This window comes from Helianthus annuus, chromosome 10 (assembly GCF_002127325.2).
Source record: "Helianthus annuus cultivar XRQ/B chromosome 10, HanXRQr2.0-SUNRISE, whole genome shotgun sequence".
In the NCBI taxonomy this organism is placed as follows: domain Eukaryota; kingdom Viridiplantae; phylum Streptophyta; class Magnoliopsida; order Asterales; family Asteraceae; genus Helianthus; species Helianthus annuus.
This window is the reverse complement of record NC_035442.2, coordinates 166853540-166869560: the sequence shown is the minus strand read 5'-3', so window position 1 is coordinate 166869560 and position 16021 is coordinate 166853540. Positions and strand designations below refer to the sequence as shown.

Sequence of the window (16021 nt, the reverse complement as noted above, 5' to 3'; positions counted from 1 at the left end):
TGGCGAGGATAAGCTCGCAACTCTAACATGGCAAGAGTTCAAGGAATCTATGAAAGCAAATGAGGAGATGTGTTCCCCCATCTAATTTAAGATAAGTATAAACATAATAAGTAAGTGGCACTGATATCCCGGTCAGTTAAGCATGATGTTGGACTAAAAGAATGTATATACACACACATATATATATATATATAGGTGATGTATATGAGAACACACGTGAAATAGGTTGTAGCTGGTTGTGGGAATTTAGTAAGGAGATGTTGATAGTTAACCATCGTAGGCCCGAAACGGGATATACGAGTAAGTGTAAAACATATGACAAATGTGATAGCATGTGATGGTGCAAGTAAGTATATCTATAGAAAGATGTTGTGGTAATAAAAGATTCTATTGAAAGAATAATGCACTGAATGTGTTACGAATTAGACGTGTAGTGATCGACTCGTGAGGATCAGAATGGATAATGGACTAAGATCTTGATGGATGATTTAAGTACCGACAAGGGTAGAAATTTTTGAAAGAAATGGTAAAAATGATAGTAAGTATGTTCGAATTGAAACGAGATGAGGATGTAAAGACCTCAACGTGAAGAAAACTAATAAACTTAGCGAAAGGATGCTCACGAGCAGAAACTCATCACAGATATGCCTAGTAAGCACGTGTAAGAAGGGAAAAGAGGATGTAAGACACTCGGGTAATCGAAAACATTCCATAATAAAAGGGAGGGTGTGAATGAATAACTAGAAAGAAAGGTAGAATACAAATGTATAAAAATATTAAGAAATAGACATAGAATTTGAACATTCGAAATATATTCATGAATTGCAAGAAAGAAAGAGATAGAATCTGAGTGTTTGATAGATGTGCACAAATTACAAGAATGAAGGATATTGACCCAACATGTAAGCATAGTTACCTGTTGAACTTATTAGTAAACGATTCAAAAGAAGCGGGATGGCTAACAGGTTTAGACTCTAACAAATGGCTTATTTTTAACAAAGGAAAGATAAATTTGCAAGGCATGGCAAGAACAACATTTACATAAGTATGTCTAAAATTAACAAGGAAGTACAAATGTGCGAATTAGTCCATATTGTGGGGATGAAAAGGGGCAATGACCAAAAGTCATGAGTTTTAATTAACGAAGTTAAACATGTAATACGGTTGGGAAGTAAAACATTAAATTGTCATATTAAGGTAGATAACTGGATATTGCATACGAAAGAAATTTGTCAATGTTTGAAAACACAAGCAATTAATAGGAACAGAGTTACTAAATGTCTGTGGCGTGTATATATATATATATATACATATATTGGTAGTCAGAATTTTACGTCACAAAGGAGGCGATTAGAAAGAATGGTGATAACAATAATGGAGGGATTGTGTAGTAGGCTTATAAGGAGCGTTATCGTTACTATCGGTATAGTGAAGGAACAAGTATGGTTAGTAACTTAGGAAGCAGAAGTAAATGACTTATTACGCTGGCAATTGAATTATAAACTTCATATCAATACAGGAAACTAGAGTAGCTCTAAATTCTTGTTTATTGCAAAGGATAATTATTAGATGTCTTAAAGTGTCGTTTTGGAAAGATTTTAAGAGTCGACCCGCATGCCGAGAAAAATGGGTAGTAGAAAGGAAAGTAAGGAACTGGTAACAAAGCAGGATAAATGTTTAGGATGCCAAATTTAAAATAATTAGAAAGAATTGTATGGAAGATTTGAAAGGTTAACGTTGAAGTAAGTTAGAATGAAAACATTAGAATGCATAACTATTAGATGGGTGAAATGTTACATAAAGAATAATTGAGTGGAATGTGGCATAAAAGATATTTTGCCACGAGTAAGCCTTGTAAAGATTGTAAGACGGGCTTACGCTATGGCAAGAAATTTTGGACTAAATGAGTAAATGAATGGATATTTGAATGAATCCTACCCCTAGTTGGGTTTACTAACATATGTGAGAACTTATTAGAAGGTAAACCTCTCGAGAAATGTCATGAGTTAGAGTTTGTTTGCGTAAGGATTCTTGGTTCGTTTTATAGGACAACCCTATGGGGTAAAGTGTAAACAGATTATCGAATGAATGGTTGTACCTAGTTTTATGTAACTCATACATGGAATGTAATGGCATGTGTAATATGCTTATAATCTCGTATGTAACGGAACTTTAGTAGGTATGTAGGTGGAGTTATCCATTGTGGTATGATGTTAGGTATTTGCCTTTATACTGCAATGCTAGAAGGGCTGATGTATGTATGACAGCTATGGAGTGTGATAGCGTGTATAGTTGCGTATAACACCTTGGGTGTAATACGAGTTACATGAATGTAAGTATTGATACATGATTATATTGGTTGTGTATTTAAAGCCTTATGTATGCCCTTATAACCAAGGGATAGACGGTAAGAGGGATTGGAGCAAAATAGTATATAGGCGACTTATATAAATGTATGCATTGAATTACGGTTCACCATGCAGATAGGATAGCTTATCAATGAAAGAAATATTGGTCTCGGGTAGAGATCATACGTGGGTATTACAAGAAAAGTGTGAAAAGAATTACCAAGCCAGTGACATGAAAGAAATTTTGCTCGATATTGGCCTAGAAAAGGGTGGGGTGTATGTACAACCTAAATAGTTAGCAACTATTGAATGGTTTTTGACTTGTGATTTTATATGAATGAATAGGAATGAACAAGCATGAATATTATGATAACTATTTCCCTAAGCGGGTGTTAGAGGTATGTGGGTATGCATAGTCTGACACACACAAGTTTTAAGAAAATCAGCTCGAACGAATGAACGTTGATCATGGAATAATGTAATAGGATCGTATTGAATCATACAAGGTTGAATTACCAATTGTATTGGACAAGTTGTAAAGTGGTAGTGACCAATTCAGCATGACGGGTGATCGGATGAAAACTTGTTATCGAAGTTCGAGGTACATACTTACAAAAGGATACGAGTAGACTTGTCAGAATGTATGAAGCAGGTTTGAGGACGAAACCGTATTTAAGAGGGGTAGATTTGTAACACCCCAAATTTCATATGTTATATTATAATATTATATGTATGATGCCTTAATGGTAAAATGGTAAGTTTAGACTTTTAGTGTAATAAAAGTCGGTTACCATGCTAGTAAGTGTGATTGTTTGGTGTGAACAAATTTAATTAAGTGGAAGCTAGCCTATTTAATACTTAGATATTAAAGTGACATGTATTAGAATAGTAGGGGCTGAAATGTAACATTTGAAAAGCCATGTTATAACAAGAAAAGGAATACAGTAAGTGGGATGTGTGTATTTGAGTATGTCGAGATAGAACATGGAAGGAGAAAAATTCACTCCTTCAACTATAACTAGAAATTCAGCCATTTGAGAGTGAATTAGGGCTGAATTCTTATGCATGTGATGGGTTTCTTAAACATCCAAGTGTTCTCTACTTAAGGTATGTCGAAATTTGTAATTTGATGATCTTGTATGAAATGGGTTTCAAGCAATCCACGAATTTATGTGAAATTAGTATGAGTATGGGTTAAAAACACCACATAGAACATGAATTATGTTTGAATTCGGCTGAATTGATGATTAAAAGTGAAAACCCACTTGAATAGGAGTAATGTGAAGTGTAATGATGAATCATGTGCAAATTAGTGTAATGATTATGTATGAAGCTGCGTATAATGAGTATTTGTTAGATGAAATTGATTTAGAATGAATGTTATATGAGATTAGTTGAATTGATGATCTTGACATGAACTAGTGAGGATATGCATAAGATACTTGTACATTATGCTTTGTTAATGGTATGCACACCATGTGTTTGATGAAATGCTTGAGTATTAGTTTCATGTGATGTTGATGATTTCATATGCATATGATGATAAATGGTTAGGATTGGTGAAATGATGAGTTGTTAGCTCACTACGTTAATGTAAATGTGAGATAAAAACATGAGATTGAAAGAATGTTGAATGTGAAATTGTAGGAGTGAAGGAAGAAAGCACGAGCCAATCCGGGTCGCAAGCAATGCAAGGTAAAGGTAAGTTCATATGAACTTTGTCTATCCTTAATGTAAGTTACGATGATCGTCTTATTATATTAATTCTAGTTGAAAGTTTTAGCGTAGAACATGGTAGATTGATGTGTTGAGCTTTCAAGTAATAGTTAGGAATGAGAAAGTAAAGGATGTGTATCGACTCGTTACTAACGGGTCAAAATGAGCATAAGTTTATGATGATGATATTGTGTATGATATGACTCGTTGTCAATCGGGTCAAGATGAATGAATTAGTAATAAGAATGGATTGTTCACTATGTTAACTTGTTATGAATGGGTCAAATAACCCAAAGATGATGGAATATGAAAATGGTTATATTTCGACCGAAAGAATGAGTTGGATAGAATGTGTAATTTTGATGATGATGGAATGATGAAAACCAAATTCGTTGTAGACGAATTATGGTACGGATGAAATAATTACATGATATGGAAGTAGGACCTTGCTAACGGGTCAAATAAGATGAGGAATGAAGAATGTAGTTTTAGTGTTTAATGACACATACTTTTAATGTATTTTTTGTGATGTGAATGATAGGTAAATTGCATGCTTAGGAATGGCGAGCTTGGGACGAACACACCTCAATGCCCTCTATGCGCTTCCGGTTATGTTTAATGTCAAACGGGTCAAAACTCTTTTGGGTTGTAAATGCCACTTTTAGACTTAATGTCTTTTGTAAGTAAGTTAAATTGGTAGTTGTGGTTTGGTAGTTTGAACAAATGTTGCGTGAAACGCTTTGATGGCTACGAATTTTATATTTAACCATAAGGGTATTTTGGTAAAAAAATTTGTTACGGTATGGAAGTTCAAATTTTATGACGATTTAACCTTTTATGGAAATGGGTGTTTCATAAACTCAAAAAAATAAAAATAAAACGAAGAGCTTTATTCACCCGACCAACTCGCTACTATGGTTATTAATCTGATTGCTACCATCAGACAACCTTTGACGGTCCAAGTTAGATTTTTGTATATATATATATAGGTAAAGAGTATTGTACATTATTGCTTATCGTACATTACGTACGCTTCAATCTCAGCCGTCAGATCATCTTCCCGCATTTTAAAATCGCATGTTTTTTTATAACAATTTCGCATGTGATAATTTTTGATGAATTCGCATGTTGTTTTTTTGTACCAATTTCGCATGTGATAATTTTGATGAAATAGCATGTTGTTTTTTTTATAACAATTTCGCATGTGATAATTTAGATAAATAGCATGTTGTTTTTTGTAACAATTTCGCATGTGGTAATTTTGATGAAATCGCATGTTAAAAAACCAACATGCGAAATTGTTACAAAAAAACAACATGCAAATTCAATGCGGGAAGATGATCGGACGGCTGAGATTGTAGCGTACGTAATGTACGATAAGGGCATTTGTACCTTAACCTAACCCTATATATATAATGTGTCATGTGATTCAGAATGTGTACAAGTTTGTAAACAAAGTTATTTTATATTTTTACTTGATTTTATCATTACAAATGTGACAACCATCAGTTTTAGATGAATATCCGTACGGACCCTAAACCCTAGTATGCATTGAATTATACATGATCATCTTAAATTTAAATAGTTAGGTCATCATGCGCATATCAAAGTCGAAGTTGTCATATTTTAATATGTTGGGACTTGTATTAATATGTAATTATATGTATAAATAAGTATTTGATGCTAATTGTGACTTTAACGCGTATTTTATGAATAAAATGGTATTATATTGTATAAATACACTTATAATACACTAGACTATGTATTATTATACATATAATTAAAAACACATGTAATAGAGCCTAGTAACTAGATGCTAGATTATCACTCGTTTTCAACTAAAACTCAACTACAAGTAAAAGTCAAATCTTGATCAAGATCACCAAAGTCAAAATTCAATCAATCCCCATACCCATGCCCCCAACCGGCCACAAGGCCATCATCACCACCATCCCTCATTTGTTTAATCAAATTCATCACATGGTGGAAAGTTGAGATATTTTGAATAAAGGTTATCTAAGATCATGTCTTCTTACATTTCCTAACACTTACACCACAAAAGACACTCACCTTCACTTTCTTTCTCGCCCTTAGGGCTCACTCAACACACACACACCACATTTTCTTCAAACAACAAGCTAAGATTCAAGTCCCTTTAAATATCCTAAGGTGATACAAGGTGTTACAAAACAAGATCTTGTTGATTCAAGCACTACTCCTTGCTTGTTTAAGTGAGAACTCTCTTCATTTCTCAAAGATCTTTCGTAGTCTAGTGATAACATGTGTAGATTCACTTACCAAAGTTAGTTTTTTTGTAAAGCTTTGTTAAAAATAAATGGGTAAATTACACTTTCCGTCCTTTATGTTTGTATCAGATTGCAATGGATAACCTTTAACTTCAATAATTACAGCCACGGTCCTTTACTTGGAAAATTCACTACACCTTACGTCCTTTAGCAGTAACAAGATTAAATTTTTTAGTTAAGTCTAGTCACGTGACTTGCATATGAGGGCAGATTGGTAATTTTACTCATTTATTTAAAAAAGAAAAAAAGTATATATGTGACGAGGTGTGACCCGCATCGGTCAACCCGACCCGGTTACAACCTATTAATTTAATATAAATATAAATGATTATTCTAGAACCTTCCATATCTGCATGGAAGTTACACAACCAAATCTCCAACCTTTTGGGAAGATCATGTAAATCTCTAACTTATCGGAATATATCCTAGGTTAGAGGAAACCCTAATGGAAAACCTATAAATAAAGGTAAACGTATAAGGTATGATCATCTTGCTCTCACATAACTTCCTCCCTTTAATTTCTTTTACTCCCATAAACCGAGACTTATTCTCACGCCGGAGGGTGGTTACAGGAATAACCCCATTCCTGTAACGAGTCCTAACGGTGTTTCTGTTTTGCAGCCAAGCGTTCGGGTCACTAATCATTGAAGTCTTAGCCCAAAATCACTATATAGGTCAGTGTTTCTTCATTGGCGCCATCCGTGGGACCCATTCAGTGACAGAACCTCATGGCAAGTGATCAGAACGTGGCAGATCAAATGATGATAAACAATAATTTGACGTTGGGGGCGAGCCTCGGTACCGTACCACAGTCTTCCCCAGCCGTTACGAGGTCGCTGGATCCGGAGTTTGAGGCAGAGGATCCACCTCCAGGCTTTGACAACATCACCACCGTCTCTTCCCAGACTGTGGTTACGAGTCCGTTTCTCTATATGCCCTCACAACTACAGTCAAGGGAGCTGGGGGGAGCTAGCAGTAATATGTTCACCCCGGCGACAACGACTAATGCACAGGCTTCACGCCTCTTCTCCACCCCTGTCATTACATCGGCGAGCCCCAGCGCCGTCGTGTCAGAGATTAGTATGCCTCAATACTACCAGCCGCTGGTTTCCAACTCAATGCCGCCGCTATACTCAGCGGCGCTCACGGCGGCATTATCTACCCCGCCTCACCAGCCGGTCATCATGCCAGCAGGGGTAATGAATGCCCCTGTCACACCAGGAAATCAAGTATACTTCCTGGGGTATTGTTACGCACCCCCTTATGGGTATTTACCCTCATACGGGGGTTCGGCGTACCCTCTCCAGGGAACCGCGCAAGGAAGCACTCAATCGCCATACGCGGCTTACATGCCGCCATGGTGGAATGTCCCAACTCCACAACCAATGTATACCCAAGCTCCGACTGAGCCCATGTACGACAGAGGAAACGCGGTCAGGCCCCGGGTAACCCCATTGGGAAACTCCAACCCAATAGTGGGACCTGCCCCGGGTATGGACGCTCCACCGGCACAGCCGGTAAATGTGGAAGAAGATGAACTTACCAAACCGTATAAGCCGGTAGACGCGACGTTCCGGTCCAAATTCACTCGTAGGATCGCCGAGGCTCCTATCAAAGAAAAACCCAAAATGCCCCAAACGGTCGGCAAGTACGATGGTCTCGCCGATCCGGATGATCATCTCAACTTATTTAAGAGCGCCGGCGAAGTGGCCTGTTGGTCCATGCCCCTATGGTGCAAAATGTTCGTACAAACTCTAGTGGGAGCGGCCCGAGTTTGGTGGGACAGCCTGCCCACAGGCGAAATAGACAGCTTTGAAGATTTGGAATCAAAGTTTATCTTACAGTTTAGTCAGCAGCGCCGACATACGAAAGATAGAAACGAACTCCTCCACATCCGTCGTCGGGACAATGAGACGGTAGAAAATTTTATTATCAGGTTCAACAAAGAAAGCTTGGCGATCCCAGGCGTAACGAATGATCTGGCTTGTGGAGCTTTCCTCCAGGGAGTCAACGACGATGAGCTATTGAGAACGCTGCATGGAAGGGATGGTGTACCCCCAACCATAGACGAAATACTTCGAATAGCCAAAGTATACGTTATACAAGAGAAGGCGGTAGCAGCCAGTCACGCAGCCAATAGGAAGAAAGAAGCCCTAAAGAATCAGGAGGAAAAAGATCACCGGGGATCCAAAAGCAAAAATAGGGGGGACCGATACCAGAGAAACGACAAAGACTCGCGATACGACAGGCACCGAAACTCCTATTCAAGGAACGAGCCGTCGAAACCTCGGTCTGAATATCCCAACTTAAGCAAGACACCGGCTGAAATTCTAGCCTCAGAAAACCTCAGGCTTAATCCACCAAAGCCGTTGAAAGACAACCCTAACAAGGATACGAGTAAATACTGCGAGTACCACAAAGGAAGCGGGCATGACACCAACGACTGTTTCTAGCTTAAGAAGCAGATCGAATACTTTGTGAAGTCAGGTAAGTTGGCACACTTAGTACGAGACATCAAGCAAGGCCCGCCAGTGGTCAAGGAGGAGAATGACAAAGCGGCAGGCAAAAGGCCGCGTGAACTGAACATGGTACACGCGGATATGGGAAGGGGGGCAAAGAGGAGTTTCTCCACGCTCGAGCCTTGGATGTTGGCAACAATGACCATAGAACCTCGAATGGAGGATTTGCACCTCACCACAGATGCCCTGATCATATCCGCGGCAGTAGGAGACTACCGCATGAGGCGAATCCTAGTCGACACTGGGAGCTCAGAAGACATTATCTATGAACATTGTTTCAACAGAATGCAACCAGAAGATAGGAAGTTGCTTGAATCAGTACACGCCCCCATCAAAGGTTTCACAGGGGAAAAGGTTGATCCTATTGGTCAAATCACTTTCCCGGTAACCTTTGGGCAGTCACCCAAAGAAAGAACCATACTACTAACCTTCCTCGTGGTCCGCGCTGAGTCGTACCACAATGTGATAATCGGAAGATTCACCCTGGGGAAATTGGACGCCATAGTCTCCACGGCGAGGGGTTTTATGAAGTTCCCCACACCGCGAGTTATCGCTACTGTGTTTCGTGATAAAATTGGAGAAGTACTAAGTACCCAACGGTGCCGCCAAGGGCCCACCGGGGCCACGGGCCCAGAAAGATGGGTACTAAGCACACGCCATCCAGACCAAATGGTCACAATCGGGGACACTCTGTCCCCGGAAGTTAAAAACGACTTGAAGCAACTGTTAAAAAGAAATGTGGACATTTTCGCTTTCGAACACTCCGACATGACGGGAGTCCCCCGTGATAAAGCAGAACACAGGCTCGCCACACTTCCAGGCGTTAAGCCGGTTGCTCAGGGTAAACGCAGCATGGCCCTGGACCGACGGGCGGCGGTTGTTAAAGAAGTACGAAAGTTAGTGGAAGCTGGAATCCTCAGGGAAACGCAATACCATACATGGGTATCCAACCCGGTCATGGTAAAAAAGCCAGATGGCACGTGGCGAATGTGCATCGATTTCAAAGATTTAAATAAAGCGTGCCCAAAGGATGCGTACCCGTTACCCGAGATTGATTTAAAAGTCGACTCCCTGGCACCTTACCGATTCAAATGTTTCCTGGACGCATATAAAGGGTACCACCAGATCAAAATGTCCAAGGAAGATGAAGAAAAAACAGCGTTTCATACCGACGTGGGCATCTTTTGTTATACCAAAATGCCTTTTGGGCTACGAAACGCAGGAGCTACCTATCAGAGGCTCATGGACAAGGTGTTCGAAACACAGATTGGGCGAAATTTGGAAGTCTACGTAGACGACCTTGTAATTAAAAGCAGCGAAGAAAAGCAGATGTTAGCAGATATCGAAGAAACTTTTCAGCGACTTAGGGAATACAACATAAAATTAAACCCAAAGAAATGCTCTTTCGGGGTGGAAGAAGGAAAGTCCCTGGGGGTAATAGTCACCCGAGATGGTTTTAAAGCTAACCCGGAAAAAGTAGCCGCCATAGCGCGAATGCCTTCCCCAAGAACGCTAAAGGAAGCTCAAGCCCTAAACGGACGATTGGTAGCGATCAACAGGTTCTTAGCAAGACACGCCGAAAAATCATTACCCTTTATAAAAACATTAAAAGATTGCCTCAGCAAGAAAAACTTCAAATGGACCAGCGAAGCAGAGCAGGCTTTGCAAGACATGAAACGTTTCATAGAAGGGTTACCCATGCTGACAGCGCCAAGGCCCAGTGAAATTTTAAAGATGTATTTAGCAGCAGCTCATACGGCGGTAAGTGCTGTGCTCATGGTTGAGCGAGATGGAAAGCAGACACCGATATATTACATAAGCCGGGTGTTAGCGGGGCCTGAAACGCGATATCCCACGCTGGAAAAGCTAGTTTTAGCACTAGTTCACGCCACAAGGCGACTGAGAAGATATTTTCAGGCACATCGCGTGCAAGTCCTAACCAATTACCCGCTGCAACAAGTCCTGCATAAGCCGGAGATTTCTGGCAGGTTGGCCAAGTGGGCTATTGAACTTGGCGCCTTGGATATCGAATATCAGAAGCGAACGGCAGTTAAGGGGCAAGTGATTGCTGATTTTCTGGCCGAAATACCGGAAGGAGAAGCTATTGTGGACCCAGTCGTCCAGGACATCCCGGAATCCAGCACTGCCCGGCAGACTTGGAAGCTATACACTGATGGATCATCTAGTGGAAAGGGATCTGGCGCCGGCTTAATGCTGATAAGTCCAGATGCAATCAGGCTGATGTACGCCTTACGTTTCGATTTCGAATGTTCTAATAATGAAGCGGAGTACGAAGCACTACTAGCAGGTCTAAGGATGGCAAAATCCATGGGGGCAGCAAGGGTAGACGCGTACGTTGACTCGCTGCTGGTCAACAACCAGGTAAACGAGACGTATGAAGCCAAGGATGAATCAATGGCGAAATACTTAGAGAAAACAAAAGAACTCATGGCTTCTTTCGACAACGTCACGCTCAACCATGTACATAGAGGCAAGAATCAGATAGCAGACGCTCTCAGCAAACTCGCCACCTCAGGTATGGAAAAGGAAGTCAAAGTCGAAACGCTGCAGACACCCTCAATCGAACCACGGAATGTCTCCGCCGTTACAATGGAAGACCCTTGCTGGTACACTCCGATTCTACGTTTCCTTGAGACAGGGGTGTTACCTCCCGCCAAGGGCGAAGCACAGAAGATACAAACGAAAGCGCTGCAGTATGAAATCAACAATGGTGTCCTATACCGAAAATCTTACCTGGGCCCCTTGCTGCGATGTGTTTCCCCAACAGAGGCAAAGTACCTCATCAGCGAGATCCATGCGGGTCTATGCGGTATACACACCGGACCTCGAGCAGTAGTAGCCAAAATCCATAGCGCGGGGTATTACTGGCCAGGGATGCACGAAGACGCCGTAATGGAACTACGAAAATGCCGCAGCTGCCAGAAATTCGCTCTTCAAACAATAAGGCCTAAGAACAGCCTAGTGCCGGTGACAGCGGCGTGGCCTTTCCAGAAATGGGCCGGGGATATCGTAGGACCTTTCCCACCAGCCCCCGGAAAGTTAAAGTACCTGATTGTGGCGGTTGATTACTTCACCAAATAGGTGGAAGCCAAGCCTTTGGCCAAGATAACGGCGGACAACGCCAAAAAATTCCTCTGGGAACACATAGTGTGTAGGTTCGGATTACCACTCTACCTGGTGAGTGATAATGGAACACAGTTCATAGACAGAATTTTCCAGGAATGGTGCACAAATCTCCACATCCAATAGATCTTCACGTCGGTCGCACACCCCCAAGGAAACGGCCAGGTAGAGCGGACAAACAGAAGTTTGCTGGATGGCATCAAGAAACGACTAGGACACGAAGGAAGCTCCTGGGTGGTAGAATTGCCAAATGTCCTCTGGGCACATAGAACAATGCCCAAAACCAGCAACAACGAAACCCCGTTCAGCCTAACCTATGGAGCGGAAGCAATGATACCCGCTGAAGCGGGATTACCGTCACTACGCCGTCTCAACACAGGCGATGACAATGACAGATCTCTAAGGGAAGGCCTGGACCTATTGGAAGAAAGGCGCGAGGCAGCCGCCATCAGCGAAGCAAAATACAAGAAACCATTAGAAAAGTATTATAACAAGCGAGTGGCCAAACAGAACTTCAAAGCAGGAGATTACGTCATGCGTGACAACGAAGCAAGCAGGATGGAACCTTCGGGTAAGCTGGGCCCAAACTGGGAAGGCCCTTATGTCGTCCAAGAAGATCTGGGCAAAGGGGCCTATCGCCTATCTCGACTAGATGGCACACCAGTACCACGTAGTTGGAACATCGCCCAGTTAAGAAAATGCTACCTGTAAAACCTTGCTCCTAACAGCAAGAGTTAACAGTTTTTCGCAGTTCAGAATTGTAACTCACCCTCAGCGGTGTCTTTTCGTTTTTACTTCAGTCCAAGTTTAATAAAAAACATTTAATTTTGTTTTAAGTTACCATCGCACAACGAATGCACAAAACGGTAAAAATACAAACAACACCCTTAAACACGAAATACTTTCACTTGCATAAGTCATAGGGTTAACAAATAAAGCGCTTACGGCGGGTATCTTAGTAATAGATACATACACCGCCACAAAACAGATAGACATTCTTACATACACATAACCTATCTCAAACAAAACCAAGTACTTGTCCCTGTCGTTAAAAACCAAGACAGGGGAACCAAAATACAGAACATGTTCAAAATATCTACTGATGGAAGTTAGGTGCCATCACCACTGCAGGGGTATGCACCACCACACCATCATCAACAAATGCAGCTGGATCAACTGCCAAGTTGCCAGATGATTCATCACCAACCACCGGAACCACCATACCTGACTCGTCCATCTGTTGCTTTTAAGGGTGATCACCAGAGCGACGTTGGTACGTCAGGCGGTATCGTTGATCATGATCCACCGGAATAAGACTCGTCAGGACGTCCGCCGATAAGGATGGCACTCCGGGATCCACCGGCTGAGGGTCCTCGATGACAATGCTCTGACATGCCCGATTAGCACGGGCCGGAACAACATTGGGAACTGGTCTCCTCCCCCGAAGCATTGACCTTGTTACCGGATATTGTAACTGGAGCAAACCATCGGTAGCATCAAGCACTCGGAAGATTTCGGTGAGCCTTTGCCTATACCGTTTTCTCTCCATCTTGTCCAAACTACCAAATAAGGAAAAGGGAGGCAAATTTATAGAAAGATTAAAAAAGTTTTGACAGTGATGACGTTGGATGCATTAATAGAAAATAATCATTACACGTCACAGGGCCATATTTTCAAAATACGGCGGTGTCAGAAATCATGACATTAGCATTAAAATGGCTGTCAAATCAAAACAGGTATGGGCACTAAACCCAAGTCAAATAGTGTCATTTGCAAGGCAACAAGAGTACATAACAAGTAACAAAGAAACAAGGTTATCATTCTTCTTCAGACTCCTCCGCGGGGTCCAGCATCAAACGCAGCGACTCTATCCCATCCTCATTGACTTTGTCCATCAAATCGCCATAACAGGGCAGCGGCTCGGTGTATGCCGCTTCAAGGGCATTCGCCATATCAGTTTGAAGTTTACTCTTGACAGCATGAAAGTCTAGCGATATCTTATCTAACTGATGGCAATCCATATAGCCCTTATATACGCCATCATGATGCCCGGATTGATAAGCAGCCGCAGATAAGCGATCAATCAAACTGGTAAAGGGGGACGACTTGCGCAAGTACTCAAACGCCCCCACCAGCCCGTTGGTTATCAACCAATTCCTGTCACCACGAACAGCCGCCAGCTGGCTAGTTAAATCATCCACTTCAGCGTTAGATTGTGCCAACGCATTTTCCACCTCCTTCAATTGAGATGTCGATGATGCAGCAAGTTTGCTATCCTGAGTGATAAGCGAATCGCAATGGTCCTGCAGCTCCTTGACCTTCCCCTCTCGCTCTTCCAGCTCCGCCTGAAGAAGCCGGACTTTGGTATGGGAAGCTTCTACTTCGGCTGTCAAGCCTTGGTACCGTTCCTGAACCTGAGACACAAAATCAGTGTCAACACGGAATTTTTCCAATTGTGCCGATAACTCGAGTCTCACCTTTTGGGCCTCCGCTATGGCCTTACGCTCCAACTCTTCTTGTATATTCTTAGCCTGAGCTAACACTCGGTCCTTCTCCGCCATATCGCGGGCCCACATAATCCGTTCTTCAGCAAGATGGGCAGTCACCCTCTTTAAATCTTCCTCAGCCTTGTTTTTCTCTGACACAAACCTGGCTTCCCTTAACCCCACAGTTTGAAGTTGACTTTCCAAGCGATGCTTGTCATCCCTCAGCTCTTGAATAGTAGCCCGCGTCTGGTGGAGTTGGGTGTTATCATGCATCCACCTACGACGAATTTCAATCAGCCTTCGTGGTAGGCTCACAGAATCAGATATCGAAGAATTTATCAGATCTTCATTGTTCAAACCCTCTACATACGCCGCCTCGGCAGGGGGATACGCCCGCTCAACCCAGTGTTGAATCACAGGGGGGAAAATTAGCCTTGAAGATTCCGCGATTTTCCGGTGTGGCTGATAGCGTTTCTCTTGAGCATTGGGATCCCAACGAACGATTGGTAAGAACAGGTCATCAATCAGACGGACACCGTCATCAGCAATGCCGCTGCTTGACCCCCCAGCTTCACTAGCAGCAGCACCACCAAGGCTAGTCACCTCCTGGGCCATGGATGCGGTGGTAACTTCTTTCTCAGTAACAGAAACGATACTTATGGGCGAATCAAACAAGGATGTACCAACGCCGCATGTCCGAGGTGCAGCGATTGGATCAACGGTCATAGCTACAGATAGGGTAGGGGTAGGAAGCGGCATGGCACAGCTAATGGCAGTGGTGGCGGAAGCCTGGGTTTTGAGCTCCGCAGACACGCCAATACAGGCATCAGGCGCCGACAATGCCAAAGTCGCCACAGGAGTTGATGTAGCAACCCCAGACGGTACTCCCGCAGAGGTACCTACACAACCACACGAAACAATTCAGAAACACGAAGTTTTTAGACCACATTAGCAACCCAGGTCAGTAGGTACATACTTATCGGGAAAGCATGAGCAGCTTGTATCGCCTCGAAGGCACTTAGGGTAGGAACAACGAACGTTTTCCTCTTTTTCAGGGCACGTCCAGGGCTAGTCAGGCCGGCGGACAGTGAAACAACCTGCCCAAGAGAGGCGGATACCTCAGTAGAAACAACAGCAACATTAGTCGTCGTATGTTTCTTTCCGGTAAGCTTTATCCGAGCAATCTTCTTCTCCACCGCAGGAGCACTGGTAGTTGAAGCAGTTGATAGGGGGAAACGTATGAAGCCGGATCCGCTGGTACAGCGGGTAAAATAAACTGTTAAAGGTGCATCCCTAGCACGTCCAGCTCCCCTTCATCCAGCACGCGGTCAGCAGGTTTTAACGCCAAGTGCCGCGGAGGGTCAACAAAATCGAACATACTCCATTCCCCTGCGGAATGCATATAGGTCATTTTTGAAATTAAAGACAAATATGACCAAGGGTAGTCAAACATACCTGCATCATCCCTTTGAAACGAGGGGTATCGCTGGATATCACGCCAT

At 42.4% G+C, this 16021-nt stretch overlaps 1 long non-coding RNA gene across 1 annotated transcript; it reads left to right on the top strand.

Annotated features, from left to right (window-relative positions):
* Positions 1–3303: 3303 nt before the first annotated feature.
* Positions 3304–4885, top strand: LOC110883360. The gene is made up of 3 exons (XR_002560439.2): positions 3304–3455; positions 3996–4049; positions 4606–4885. It is a non-coding gene; the product is annotated as an uncharacterized LOC110883360 (long non-coding RNA).
* The last annotated feature ends 11136 nt before the right edge of the window (positions 4886–16021 follow it).